Source organism: Prionailurus viverrinus, unplaced genomic scaffold (assembly GCF_022837055.1).
Source record: "Prionailurus viverrinus isolate Anna unplaced genomic scaffold, UM_Priviv_1.0 scaffold_35, whole genome shotgun sequence".
In the NCBI taxonomy this organism is placed as follows: Eukaryota; Metazoa; Chordata; class Mammalia; order Carnivora; family Felidae; genus Prionailurus; species Prionailurus viverrinus.
In genome coordinates, this window is record NW_025927605.1 from 8,265,312 (window position 1) to 8,280,661 (window position 15,350).

At 38.8% G+C, this 15,350-nt stretch overlaps 2 non-coding genes across 2 annotated transcripts; both read left to right on the top strand.

Moving 5' to 3' along the window:
* Positions 1-12,271: 12,271 nt before the first annotated feature.
* LOC125158739 (small nucleolar RNA U2-19) lies at positions 12,272-12,351 on the top strand. The gene has a single exon (XR_007149472.1). It is a non-coding gene; the product is annotated as a small nucleolar RNA U2-19 (small nucleolar RNA).
* A 319-nt stretch (positions 12,352-12,670) lies between these two features.
* LOC125158738 (small nucleolar RNA U2-30) lies at positions 12,671-12,740 on the top strand. Its single transcript, XR_007149471.1, has one exon. It is a non-coding gene; the product is annotated as a small nucleolar RNA U2-30 (small nucleolar RNA).
* The last annotated feature ends 2,610 nt before the right edge of the window (positions 12,741-15,350 follow it).

The following is a 15,350-nucleotide window of genomic DNA, read 5'->3' on the forward strand; positions in this document are numbered from 1 at the left end:
GGTTGTACAAATTTACACTTCTCCCAGCAATGTGAGAGTTCCAGTGGCCATATCCTTGCAAACACTTAGTATTGTCCATCTTTTAAGTTTTAGTCATTCTGGTGAATATGCAGTAGTATTTCATTGCGGTATTAACTTGCATTTCTCTGATAACTGGGGAATGTTTTTTTAAATGTATTATTAGCTATGTATATATCTTTTTTAATGAAAATGATATTGTTGTTTTCCTATTTGAAAAAATTGAATTGTCTGGGGCACCTGGGTAGCTCAGTCGGTTGAGCATCTGACTTCGACTCAGGTCATGATCTCAGGGTTTGAGGCTCGAATCCACATCTGGCTCTGTGCTAACAGCTCAGAGCCTGGAGCCTGCTTTGGATTCTGTGCCCCCCTCTCTCTGCCCCTCCCCTGCTCATGTTCTGTCTCTCTCCTCAAAAATAAATAAACATTTAAAAAATGTATTAAAAAATTGAATTGTCTATCTTTTTATCTGATTTTGTGGGATAACTTTAATATATTCTCGATACAAGACCTTTGTCAAGATACATACATTGAAAATAGCTTTCATTCTGTGGCTTGCCTTTTCACTCAATCATGTCTAAATAAATACAAGTCTTTGATTAAAATACAATATGATTTTTATGGTTAGTTGTGTGTTTTACTTAAGAATTCTTTGCTTCATTCTAAAATAATGAATTTATTTTCTTTTGGTATTCTCCCTCGTTTTCTTCTAGAAGCTTACTTTTTCTTTTACTAGTCACATTTAGTTTTGTTAGATGTAGTTTTAAGTTTTTCCAGAGATGTATATGAACATGGCTTAAGAGGCAAAAAATTTACAGGGCATGTAAAGAAAAGTAGCAGTCTTGGATCCCTTCATACTTACTTCTTGCTTCCCCAAGTCACAATTTTCATTTCAATCAGCTGGTGGGGGGGGGGGGGTTGTTTCTCTCTCTCTCTCTCTCTCTCTTTTAGAGAAATTGTCCTTATCTCTAAATAACAAGCTTTTGTTCCCAATTCTTGATTTTTCAGTTAGGGGCATTCTCTTTTGACTTCGCAGTGTGGAAGATGAGGGTTTAATTACTTTTAATTCCTTGCCTTTACCACACTTAATCACCCTTCCAGTCCCACCAATCTTGCAATATGGTTACATGATAATTTTGGTTAGGCCAGTTTTCAGTGTTTACTTACCCTATTATGACTATGTAATTGTTATTTGTGTCTGAGCTCTATGGTGTACTATGGTCGCTTTTGCTTTTTCGTCTGGAGTTAATAATTATCTTTGTTGTTGCTGGTGTTCATTTAGTTTTCTAAAAAATAACCACCATTGCAACCTTAGTTGTCCAAGTGTCCCATTAAGATGTTCTGACACATCAGGTAGTCAGTTTTCTCTTCTTGTACCAATCTCTCCTGCAGACCATTGATCTACCCCAATCCCATGGCTCTCTAGCCCCCAAGAACAGCTCTCATATTGAAATCGTCCACCTTCTTCCTTAGGGTTCCCTTTGCCTCTTTCCTATATCTGAGTCCCTCATTTTCTGAAAGCTATGTCTTCCTCTTTCTTGTCTTAGGAGTTTTAGGAGTTTCTTGTTTTAGGAGTACATTCTCCAAAAGGTTCTAGGGAAGGTGTCCAAAAGGGATATAATTCCTGAAACTTTGAACATCTGAAAATGTCTTTAATCTACCCCCGCACTTAACTGATAATTTTGTTGGGTATATAGTTCTAGGTGACAAATAGTTTTCCTTTGAATTTCAAAGGCATATTTCTAGTGTCCTTCATGTTTATATTAATGATCTATCTAGAATGGATTTTCTGTATGGTGTGACGAAGGAATCAAAGTTTACCAGAAGGACAGTAAATTTATCCAATACCATCTATTGCAAAGATCATTCCTTCCCCATATCATAGTATTGGACCACGTAAGTGTGGGTCTGTTTCTGGACACGCCATTGTATTTTATCAATCTATTTGTCTGTAAGTTTAACTTGTATTTAACTGTTTTAATTTTTGCAGCTTTGTAATAAGTATTCCTAACAGCTAGTTTATGTCCTCCAACGTTGAGCTTCTTTAAGACCATCTTTGTTATTCTTTGTCTTTTGCATTTCCATATATATATTTACTTATTTTGAGAAAGAGAGAATGCGATCGGGGGGGGGGGGGTGGAGAGAGAGAGAGAGATAGAGAGAGAGAGAGAGAGAGAGAGAGAGAGAGAGAATCTTAAGCAGGCTCCATGCTGTCAGTGCAGAACCCGAGATGGGGCTCAAACTCACGAACTGTGAGATCATGAGCTGCGCTAAAATCAAGAGACAGACACTTAACCGATTGAGTCACCCAGGTGCCCCTCCATATAAATTTTAGAATCAGCTCATCAATTTCCACCAAAAAAAAACCCCTTCAGAAATATTTAATTGAGTTTTTAAAAAATAATAGCTTTGAGATTTAATTTACATACCATAAAAATCATTCATTCAAATAAGTGTATAATTTAATGGATTTTAGTATATTCGGAGTTTTGCAACCATTAACACAGCATAGTAAATTTTCAAAAATTTTCATCACCTTTCAAGAAAACCCCATGCCCATTAGCAGTCACCCCCTCCATGCCCCAACCCTAGGCAATCATTAATTGTATTTTCTGTCTTTATAATTTGCCTATCCTGGACAATTCGCATAAATGGGATAATGAAATATGTGGTCTTTTATAACTTGCTTCTTTTACTTAATGTAACATTTACAAAGTTCATCCACATTATAACCTGTGTCAGTATTTCATTCTTTTTATGGCTGAATAATATTTCACTGTAGGGAAGTATCACATTTTATTTCTCCATTAGTTGATGGTCTTTGGGTTGTTTCCATATTTTAGCTATTATGTGAATATATTGAGCTATTACTGTGAATATTCATGTGCAAGGTATTGTGTGGACACGTTTTAATTTCTTTTGGGCATATACCTAGGGTTGGAATTGCTGGGTTACATAATAACCTTATATTTATCCTTTGGAGAAACTGACCACCTATTTTCTAAGCAGGTTGTACCAATTTTTTTCTTCTTATTTTTTTAAACTTTATTTTGAGAGACAGAGAGAGAGAGAGAGAGAATGCAAGTGGGGAAAAGGCAGAGAGATTAGGAAAGAGAGAGAGAATCCCAAGCAGGCTCCACACTGTAAGTGAACAGCCTAATGCAGGGCTTAAACTCATGAGCCATGAGATCATGACCTGAGCCAAAGCTGGATGCTTAACTGACTGGACCACGCAGGCACCCTGAGGTTTCACCAATTTTATTTTTTTTTCAACGTTTTTTTTTTTTGAGGGGGGGACAGAGAGAGACAGAGCATGAACGGGGGAGGGGCAGAGAGAGAGGGAGACACAGAATCGGAAACAGGCTCCAGGCTCCGAGCCATCAGCCCAGAGCCTGACGCAGGGCTCGAACTCCCGGACCGCGAGATCGTGACCTGGCTGATTGGACGCTTAACCGACTGCGCCACCCAGGCGCCCCGAAGTTTCACCAATTTTAAATGTCACCAGCAGTGTGTTAGGTTTTATTCAGATTGAATTGAATCTGTTGGTCAGTTGGGGGAAGAAATCTTCACTTTACAATATTAACACTTGCAATCTATAAACACAGTGTATCCCTATTTCTTTTTTTAAAAAGTCTCTTTTTCTCTCAGTAATACTCTAGCTTTCTGTGTAGAATTATAAACATATTTTGTCAGAATTATTGCTAAGTATTTAGGCTTTTTAATACAAAAAATACTATTGTCAATGAAATCTTTTTTTCATTTTCTGATTGCTTATTGTCAACTTATAGAAATATAATTGTTTTTTGCACATTGATCTTGTTTCCAGTAAACTTGCTAAATTTATTCATTCTTCTATCATATCTATAGGTTTAAAAATCTCAATATACATAATCATGCTATCAACAAATGACAACAGTTTTTTTCTCCTTTTCAAATCTTACATCTTATTTTTTTTTCTTGCCTTATTGCAATGGCTAGAGCTTCCCATAAAATTAAATGGAAGTGGTGGTAGTGGTGGACATCCTCATTTGTTCCAGTCTCAAAAGGATAGCTTCCGGGGTGCCTGGGTGGGTCAGTTGGTTAAGCGTCTGACTTTGGCTCAGGTCATGATCTCACAGTTCATGGGTTCAAGCCCCGCATTGGGCTCTGTGCCAACAGCTCAGAGCCTAGAGTCTGTTTTGGTTTCTGTGTGTCTCTCTCTGTCCCTCTTCCACTCACACTTCTGTATCTCTCTCAAAATAAATAAATAAACATTAAAAAAAAAAGATAGCTTCCAATACCTTACCATTAAGTGTAATATTTGTTATAGCTTTTTTTGTTTGATATTATCAAATTAAGAAAATTCCCTTTTATTCCTAGTTTGCTAAGAATTTTTATCATGAATAAATGTTGAATTTTTATTCAATGCTATTTTTCACATTTATTGAAATATGACTTTACTCTTTTATACTTTTAATGTGGTAGATTACATAATTGGTTTTCAAATGTGGAGGCAACCTCATATTCCTGGAATGAACTCCAGTTTATAATGATGCATTATCATCTTTATATAACTTTGGATTTGATTGCTATTATTTTGTTTAGAATTTATGTCTATGTTTTAACAGATATTATTCTGTAATTATCCTTTTTCTAATGTCCCAGGTGGGTTTTAATATCAAGGTTATGTTCCCCTCATCCAAAAAGTTAGGAAGTATTCTTTCCCTCTCTCTCTCTCTCTCTCTCCCTTCTCTGTAAGAGTTTAAAAGAGTGTAAAACTGGCATAATTTCTTTCTTTAATGTTTGGAAAAATTCACCAGTGAAGCCATCTGGACTTAAAATTTTTGTTGTAGGAAAATGTTTAAATACGACAAATTTTTCTAACAGATATAAGACTATTCTTTATATTGTCTACTGTAAAATTTGGCAACTTGTGTTTTTCAATTAACTTGCCATTTCATCAAAATTTTTAAATTTATTGGCATAGAGTCATTAAAATATCCTTATAATACAGGTGCCTGGGTGGCTCAATTGGTTAAGTGTCCAACTTCAGCTCAGGTCATGATCTCACATTTTGTGAGTTCAAGCCCTGCATCAGGCCCTGTGCTGACAGCTCAGAACCTGCTTTGGATTCTGTGTCTCCCTCTCCCTCTCTCTCTCTCTCTCTGCCCCTCTCCCACTCGTGTTGTGTGTGTGTGTCTCTCTCTCTCTCAAAAATACATAAACATTAAAAAAGTTAAAAAATAAAATATCCTCATAACATTTTAAATATTTTTTTTCAACGTTTTTTAATTTATTTTTGGGACAGAGAGAGACAGAGCATGAACGGGGGAGGGGCAGAGAGAGAGGGAGACACAGGCTCCGAGCCATCAGCCCAGAGCCTGACGTGGGGCTCGAACTCACGGACCGTGAGATCGTGACCTAGCTGAAGTCGGACGCCCAACCGACAGCGCCACCCAGGCACCCCAACATTTTAATTGTCTGTAGGATTTATAGTGATGACCTCTTGTTCCTAATATTGTTGATTTGTGCCCTTTCTTTCTTTCATGATCATTCTTGGGTCTTTATTATTCCTCCCTTCTATTTTATTAGGTTTGTTTTGCTAGGAGGTTTATTTTGATCTCTTAAGTGATTTCTCAGACTTTCTTCTCTTTTAATGTATATGTATGTCCATAAATTATCCTCTAGAACTGTTTAGCTACATCCCCAAATTTTAATGTATTTAATTATTATTTAAAATATTTTCTGATATCAAGCATATTTTTCCTTTGAGTAATAGGTCATTTATAAATGTATTGCTTAATGTTGAAACATTTGGAGATTTTCAAGTTATCCTTTCATTACTGATTTCTAGCCCAGTTCCGTGGTCGTCTAAGATCATACTCTGTATTTTTTTGACATTTTCCAGGACTTCCTTTGTGACGTGGTATAAAGTCAATTTTGGTAATTTTTCCAAGCACCTGAAAAGAATGTGTATTCTTAAGTTATTGGCTATATTGATGTACGTATAATATACAGTTTGATCATATTGGTTTAAATTCTCCCTATACTTATCGGAATTTTTTTTTCCTGCTTTTCTATCAATTGCTAAGAGAAGAAGTTTCCCTCCCTCTATTTCTAGTTTGCTAAGAGTATTCACCACAAATGGGTTGGATTTTCTCAAATATTTTTTCTGCATCTATTGATTATGTGATTTTTATTCTTTAGCTTGTTGATATTATTATGGATGACATTAATTGGTTTTCAAATGTTGAACCAGCCTTGTATACTTGGGATAAATCCCACTTGGTTGTGCTACGTAATTCTTTTTATATATAGTTGGATTTGACCTGCTAATATTTTGTTGAGAATTTTTGCATCTATGTACATGAGAGACGTTGAACTCTAGTTTTTTTTCCTTGTACTGTCTGTTTAGTTTTGCTATTAGGATAATGTTGGTCTCATTGAATGAGATAGAAAATAATCTCTCTGCTTCTATCTTCTGGAAGAGGTTGTAGGGAATGGATATCATTTCTTCCTTAAATTCTTTTTTTAAATGTTTTTTTAATCTTATTTTTGAGAGAGAGAGAGAGAGAGACAGAGTGCAAGCGGGGGGAGGTGTAGAGAGAGAGAGGGAGACACAGAATCCAAAGCAGGCTCCAGGCTCTGAGCTGTCAGCACAGAGCCCAACGCGGGGCTCGAACTCACAGACCGTGAGATCATGGCCTGAGCCGAAGTCTGACTCTCAACCGACTGAGCCACCCAGGCACCCCATTAAATTCTTGGTAAAATTCACCAGGGAACCCGTCTGGGCCTGGTGCTTTCTGCTTGAGAAGGTTATTAATTAACAATTCAATTTCTTTAACAGATATAGGCCTATTCAAATTGTCTATTTTTCCTCGTGTGCGTTTTGGCAGATTGTCTCTTTCAAGAAACTCGTCCATTTGATCTAGGTTGTCAAATTGTGGGCATAGAGTTTTTCATCATAGTCCTTTATTATCCTTTTAATGTACACAAGATATTTCACAACGGTTTCCTTCCCCTTCTCCTTCCTGGAAGTCTGAGGGGATTTTTCTCTGATAGAAACTTTTGGAACTATGGGAAGTAAAATTCACAGAAGTGTGAGGCTCCTCTATAACTGGGTCCCTCTGAAATTTTTAACTCTTAGACTTTTCCATACGAAGCCTCACAAAATTCACCAGTTAGAGCTCGGGTTTTCCTACCGTGGCCCTGGTCCCGGCAGAGATTTCTGCTCAAGTAAGTTATGATTACCGTATCTGCCTATCTGTCTTTCCAAGTCTCTCCGATATTGGGGACAGGAGCTTGCCCTGTCATGGATTTGGGAAAAGCTGTTGATTTTTTCTTTTTTTTTAAATTTTTTTTTTCAACGTTCATTTATTTTTGGGACAGAGAGAGACAGAGCATGAACGGGGGAGGGGCAGAGAGAGAGGGAGACACAGAATCTGAAACAGGCTCCAGGCTCTGAGCCATCAGCCCAGAGCCCGACGCGGGGCTCGAACTCGCGGACCGCGAGATCGTGACCTGGCTGAAGTCGGACGCTCAACCGACCGCGCCACCCAGGCGCCCCAGCTGTTGATTTTTTCAGTTTGTTCAGCTTTTTAGTTGTTTTGGGGATGAGGTTATGACTTCTCCATTTCTTACATGCCAGACTGGTATCATCTTTATTTTTTAAAGATATTTTCACTTGTTTGCCAGTCATTTCACAGTGCTTCAAATATGTCATTTCATTGTTTTCTCATCCCCATCATTTCCATGGAAATATTCGATGTCAGTCTTATGTCTTAAAGACAGTATACAGTTGGGGTTTGATTTTTGCAAATCCAGTCAGATCATCTGTGTCTTAGAGTATTTAGATCATTTACATTCATGTCTTCTATGAGTCTCATGTATTCTTTATCTCTCTTTTCTTCTTTTCCTGCCTTCTTTGTAATTAATCGATTATGTTTAAATATTCCTTTGATATTCACTAATGTCTTAATATCGATATTGTTTTTAAATACCTTTAGTAGTTGTTTTAGGGCAGAGGTCAGCGTATGGCCCATGGCCTGTTTTTTATGGCCCATGAAATAAGAATGGGTTTTTTGGGTTTTTTTAGTTTATTTATTTTGAGAGGGAGAGAGCATGAGCAGGGAACGGAAAGAAAGAGAGGGAGGGAGTGAAACCTAAGGAGGCTCCGCACTGTCAGTGCAAAACCCAACGCGAGGCTTGCACTCAACAGACCGTGAGATCATGACCAGAGCCGAAATCAAGAATCAAGACGCTTAACCGACTGAGCCACCCGAGCGCCTCAAGAATTCTTTGTCATAACACGTTATTTTGTAGAACAGTTTTAGATTTAAAGAAAATTATGAAGAAAGCGTGGAGTTTCCATATACCCTGCGCTCAGTCTTCTCTATTATTAGCATCTTCCATTATAGTATGGTCCATTTGCTACAATTAATGAACCAATATGGATACATCATTATTAACTAAGGTCCATACTTAATTCAGACTTTCTTAGTTTGAAGAAATTGTGATCAGATACAAATAACAAAAATTTACCATCTTAACCATTTTAAGTGTTCAGTAGTGTTAAGTATATTCGTATCGCTGTGCAACTGATCTCCAGAAGTCTTCTCATCTCGCAAAAGTGAAACTCTATACCCATTCAACAACATCTCCCCTTGTTTCCCTCACCCATCCTCTGGCAATCACCATTTTACTTTCTATTTTTGTGAAACTCACTACTCTAAATACCTCATATATTGTGGAATCATATATCTATCTTTCCATGGCTGGTTTATTTCACTCAGCATGATGTCCTCAAGGTTCATCCGTATTGTAGCAGGTGTCACAATTTCCTTCTTTTTTATGCTTGAATAATATTCCATTGTTTGTATATTACCACATTTTGTTTATCCATCCATCCATCCACCCATCCAGCCAGCCATCGGTGAGTACTGGGGAGATTTCCTTAGTTTTTACCTAATGTCCTTTTGTCATTCCAGGATCCCATCCAAACATAATCACGTTACATTTAATCATCATGTTTTCTCAGGCTCCTCTGGGCTGTGACAGTTTCTCAGACTTTCTTTTTTCTTTTTTCTCTCTTTTCTTCTTCACTTTTTCTGTTTGTTTGGAGTGTTTTGTTTTGTTTTGTTGTTGACCTTGACAATGTTGAGAGTGGCACTATGTCGACCTTGACAATAATGTTGACCTTGACAATGAAGAGTGCGCTAGCCAGATATTTTGTGTAACGTCCCTCTATTTGGATTTATCTGATGTTTTCCTCATGCCCTGATGGGGATTATGGGTTTTTTTTTTTAAAGAAGACCACACAGATAAAATGTTATTTTAATCACATCACATCAAGACTACATACTATCAACATGACTTATCACTGTTTAAATAGATCTTGATTACCTGGCTGACGCAGTGTTTATCAGGCTTCTCTAATGTCACCCTTTCATCCTTTTCCATACTGTACTATTTGGAAGAAAGTCGCCATGCCCAGCCCACACGTAAGGAGTGGGGAGCTATGCTGACCATGAGAACAGAGTATCTACATATTTTATCTAGGATTCTTCTGCCTGGGAGATTTGTTAAGAATAGTTTTGTGGCACCTGGGGGGCTCAGTTGGTTGAGCGTCCGATTTTGGCTCAGGTCATGATCTCACGGTTCCTGGGTTCAGGCCCTGTGTCGGGCTCTGTGCTGACAGTCCAGAGCCTGCTTCAGATTCTGTGTCTCCCTCTCTCTCTGCCCCTAACCGCACCCCGCCCCCACCCCTCCCCCCCTACCTCGCCCCGGCTCACACTGTCTCTCTCTCTCTCAAGAATAAATAAACATTAAAAAAATTTTATAATGAAAAATAAAAAAATAAAAAAGGAACAGTTTTTACATTTTTCAAAGGCTGAAGAAGTCAAAAGAATAATAACTTTTTATGATATATGAAAACGGTTTGAAATTCAGATTTCAGAGGCCACAAATAAAGTTTTGTTGGAACACAGCTATGCTCACTCATTTACACATTGTCTGTGGCTGCTCTTATATGACAACAGTAGAGTTGATTAGTTGCGACAGAGACTGTATGAACTTTGACATGTAAGATAGTCGCTATTTGGCCCTTTACGTGAAAATTTTGCCACCATTTGTTGTAAGGCTTATGACATGGATCTTTCACTTATAACGGTTTTCCTTCGAATAACATTACATCACTTTGCGATATAAATGTTAGAAACTTAACATCGTACAGTCCTCCAATATTTTGTGTCATTTTTAAAAGTTTATTTATTTTGAGAGAGAGAGAGCCCGTGCTCGCGTGAGAGTAGGGGAGGGGCGGAGAGAGAGGGAGAGAGAGAGAGACAGAGAGTGAATCCCCAGCAGGCAGTGCTCAGCTCAGAGCCTCCTTTGGGGCTCAGTCCCATGAACTGTGAGATCACGACCTGAGCCGAATTCAAGAGGTAGATGCTTAACCGAGTGAGACGTCCAGGCGCCCCACATTTTATTCTTTTTGATTTAAATAGTCAATTACCTATTAAACAAATTTTTAATTGAGAAGAATATTTTTTACATTTAACCCCATATTTTCCATTTGAGGTTCTATTCATTCCTCTGTGTAGATCCCAATTTCCATCCGGCATCACGTCCCTTCCGCTTAAAAAAAACGTTAACATTTGTTATAGTGCAGGTTGACTAATGATAAATCCCTTTATTTTTGTGAGTGTTGGAAAAAATCTTCTTTCACTTTAATTTTTAATCTATTTTCACTAAGCTGGGGAGCCTGGGTGGCTCAGTCAGGTAAGTGTCTAATTCTTGATTTCCGCTCAGGTCATGCTCTCACAGTTCCTGAGTTCGAGCCCTGCGTCGGGCTTTGCGCTGACAGCGCGGAGCCTGTTTGGGATTCTCTGTCTCCCTCTCTCTCTGCTCCTCCTGTGCTCTCTCTCTCTCTCAAAAAACAAATAAAACTTTAAGGAAAAGAGATATTTTCACTAAGCTTACAGATCTAGGTTGATAGTACCTCATTTACTCACAACTTAAAAAATTGTGTTCTATTTTCTTCCGGCTGTATAGTCTCTGACAGTAAGGCTGTGATCATTTTATCTTTGTACGGAATGTCCCTTTCCCCCCTCTAGCTTCCTTTAAGATCTTCTCATTGTCACCGACTTTCAGCAATTTGATTATAATGGACCTCGCTTTCATTTTGTGGTGAGCGTTGAGATTCTTGGATCTTTGGTTTCCTAGTTTTGGTCAAATTTGGGAAATGTTGAGTCCCTATTTTTCTGATTTCCCTCTCTTCCTGCACTTAACACTACAAGGGTGTTAGGGTACTTGATATCTTGTCATAGGTCGCTGGTTCTCTTCTGTTTTCGGTGTGCTTCTTTTCAGAAACGTTCTGCTGATGTGTCCTCAGATAGCTTCCAGTCTACCGATGGCCTCTTCTGCAATGTCTAAGATGCTGCTAATCCTATCTATTCAAGTCACATTTAGATTTTGCATATTTTTCATCTCCTCAGTGTGTCAGTCATAGGGCTGTTTCTTTGAAGCAATGCGCCTCTTAAGATTTGTCTCTGTTTTTAATTTTTAGCGGTTTAACTACAATGTGCCTAAGTATGGTTTTCTTGTAATTACCCTATTTATCTTGATTCTTATGTCAAGTATAGAAAATTTGGGGCTAGTAATATTGTTTCTGCTCCATTGTCTCTCCTCTTCTCCTTTTTTGGCCTCCAGAAACAGATGTTAGACCTTTTATTGTGTTGCATGTAACCGTAGTGTCATTTTCTGTGTTCTCCATCTTTTTTCTTTCTTTTCCTGTCTGTGTTTCAATCTAGGTATTTCCTACTGAATTCTTTTCCGGTTCCCTAATTCTCACTTCTGCTCCGTCTGTCCTGCCTTTAGATCTGCGTAATAAATTCTTCATTTTAGTTATTGTATTTTTCCCATCCTAGGATTCCATTTGATTCGTTATTGTTCATTAAGCCCCCTTCTTTTATGAAACTCTACAGCTTTTTTGGGGCGCCTGGGTGGCACAGTCGGTTAAGCGTCCGACTTCAGCCAGGTCACGATCTCGCGGTCCGTGAGTTCGAGCCCCGCGTCGGGCTCTGGGCTGATGGCTCAGAGCCTGGAGCCTGTTTCCGATTCTGTGTCTCCCTCTCTCTCTGCCCCTCCCCCGTTCATGCTCTGTCTCTCTCTGTCCCAAAAATAAATAAATAAATAAATAAATAAATAAATAAACGTTGAAACTCTACAGCTTTTCATCTGTTTTGTTATACGGTATGATCTTAGTTATTTTCAAACTGTGTCTTCATGGAAACAGCCAAGTTTGAGCATCAGAAGACCTTCCAGTCTACCTAATGCACGGCCACTGTAGTTTTGAGAAGCGAATGTATAAAGTAATTTAAAACAATGAGGCTTACGTCTGTGGGGTGTGTGTGTGTGTGTGTGTGTGTGTGTGTGTGTTTATTAAGGTGACAGTGGATAACTGAGTATTTGCTGATGGATGAATGACATTGGGTGGGTGCTGATGGATGAATGACAATGAAGATGTGTGTATATAAAGGCTAATCAATTCTGAACAATGATGAAAAGATTTTACAGTGGGAGCACCTGTCTGTTCAGCAGAACATGTGACTCTTGATCTTGGGGTTGTGAGTTCGAGCGCTGGGTGCAGCAATTACTTAAAATTAAAATCTTGGGGAAAAAAAGAAGAAAAGGTTTTACAACTGACCTTTCTAACTACGAAGGTTTCTACATTTGATCTGAGTTTAAAACCGGAAAGAAAAAAAACCCTGATAACTCCAATATCTGGATCTCCTGGGAGATTGTATTTTAGGTGATCTGTTTCTCTCTTAGGTTTTAGGCATTAGTTCAGTTTCTTCGCATACATGATAATTAATTTTATTTAATGTGAAGCAGTCTCAAATTTATAGCATGGTCCCAAATATAGTACAAAAACCCATTTTCCTGACTCAGCTGAGGTGTGCTGCCACCATCCCCCAAACGCTTCAACTCATGATTCCCATGAACGAAGACATCCTCCTGGATGACCACAATGCCATCATCAAAATCAGGAAATTACCATTGGAACATTACTCCCATCTAACCCACACCCTCCATTCACTTTTCACCAGTGATCCCAATAATGCCCTTGCAGCAAAACCATCCAGTACAGGATCACATGTTACACTTGGCTCTCAGATATCTCTAGTCTCCTTCAATATGGAACAGTGTTTCAGTCTTTTCTTAACTACACTCTTGTAGATTAATCTACACTCTTGTAGATTATAGGCCAGTTATTTTGTAGACGTTCCCTTCAGTTGGACTTGTCCAATGTTTCCTCATGACTAGATTCGGTTTGTGCACTTTATGTAGCAATGTCACAGAAGCGATGCTCTGTGTCTCTCTCATTGCCTCCTATTGGGTAGTGCACGATTTTAAGTTGTCCTATTACTGCGATGTTTATTTTGACCTCTTGATTAAGTTGGTGTCTGCCGGCCTTCTCCACTGTAAAGTTACCCTTCTCCCTTTGCAATTGATAAATATTTTGTAGGAAAGCACGGTGAGATTATGTCAATATCCCATTGCACAACAAACTTTCCGTATTTGCATTCAGTGTATCAGTATGGAGTCATGGATTCCCATTCTACTCGGTAAGTTATAATCTATTAATATCATTATTTATTTTGATGTTCCAAATAACCAGATCCTGCCAATGGAAGTCCCTTCCAGCTGGCTTCTGTATTCCTTTGACATGTCTCCATCATTCTTTGGATGCTTATTTTTAGAACAGCTTTATTGAGTATAATTCACATACCATACAATTCACCCATTTAAAGTGTACAATTCAGTGGTTTTTGGTACATTCACAGATGTGTGCGAGCATTGCCGCAGTCAGTTTTAGAACAGTTTCATTGTCTCAAAAGTAAACCTTGTAATCTTTAGCTATCATCCTCGTATCCTCCTGTCCCCACTTTAGCCCTAGGCAACCACTAATCTACTTTCCGTCTCTATACGTCTCCCTATTCTGGAACTTCATGTGAATGGGATCATATAACAGGTGGTGTTTTCTGGCTTTTTTTCACTCAGCATAATGTTTTCAAGGCTCATCCAAGGTGTAGCATATAGAATTACGGTAAAACGTTGGATTGTGAGTAACTTGTTTGGCCGGTGTTCCGCAAGGCGAGCAAACCTTTCTAATAAATTTTAACTTGATAAACGAGTGACATCTCACAATACGAGTAGCACGTGACACCAAATGTCACAACTGAGCCAGTGGTTCTACTCTCTCTCTCTCTCTGTCTGCAGGATTGTGGGTGATCGTCTCCCATGCTCAGATGCTCGGGTCTCAGGCCCAGGTGACCACCGACGAGCTGATGGATCCACATCGTGAGCAAAAAGCTCAAGAGGTTACAGAGGACTGCAGAGGAGGAGGGGAAAGGTGGAGGAATCCCTCACTTCAAATGAGATTAGGGAGATGTGTAAAATGTGGGCAATAGTGCAAAATTTTGTAGAAGATCACCATCCGAAGAAGGCTGTAACAGTGCGAGCAATGAATCTGACGACAACGCAACGTCACATTTCTGTGAAATCCTCAAAAGGGGGCAAAAGCAAGTGTCATTGGATAGGTTCCTTGTTAAATTTCAGGAAAAGAGAAAGATTCCATGGAGCCCACAGATAGCAGCGATTCCGTGAGTGATAGTGAAAGTCATCCTCCACAATAACCTTCCTCTCCCTGGTCTCCCTCACACCAGTCACGAAGGTTTTCAAAGGTACGTGTGGGTGAATTTGTTTCTTTTTCTTTATATTTTGTATTTTCATCATTATTTTGTATTACATTACAGTATTGTAATCATTTTTTATATGAATATTTTTGGGTTGTGGAACAAATCATCTGAGTTTCCATTATTTCTTATTGGGAAATTTGCTTTGATGTACAAGTGCTTTGGATTACAAGCATGTTTCCGGAACAAATTATGCTCGCAAACGAAGGTTTTAGTGTACTTCGTCCCTCTTTATGGCTGAATAATATTCCATTTTATGGATATACCATGTTTTGTTTGTCTTCATCAGTTCATGGGCATTTGAGTTGTTTCCACCGTTTGACTATTATGAACGGTGTCGCTATAAACATTCCGGCACAAGTCTTTGTGTGGATATGTGTTTTTATTTCTCTTGGGTATGCTTAGAAATAGAATTACTGGGGGGCGCCTGGGTGACTCAGTCAGTTGACTGACTTCAGCTCAGGTCATGATCTCATGGTTCGTGAGTTCGAGCCTCGCGTCGGGCTCTGTGCCGACAGCTCAGAGCCTGGAGCCTGCTTTGGATTCTCTGTCTCCCTCTCTCTCTGCCCTTCCCCCACTCATGCTCTGTCTCTCTGT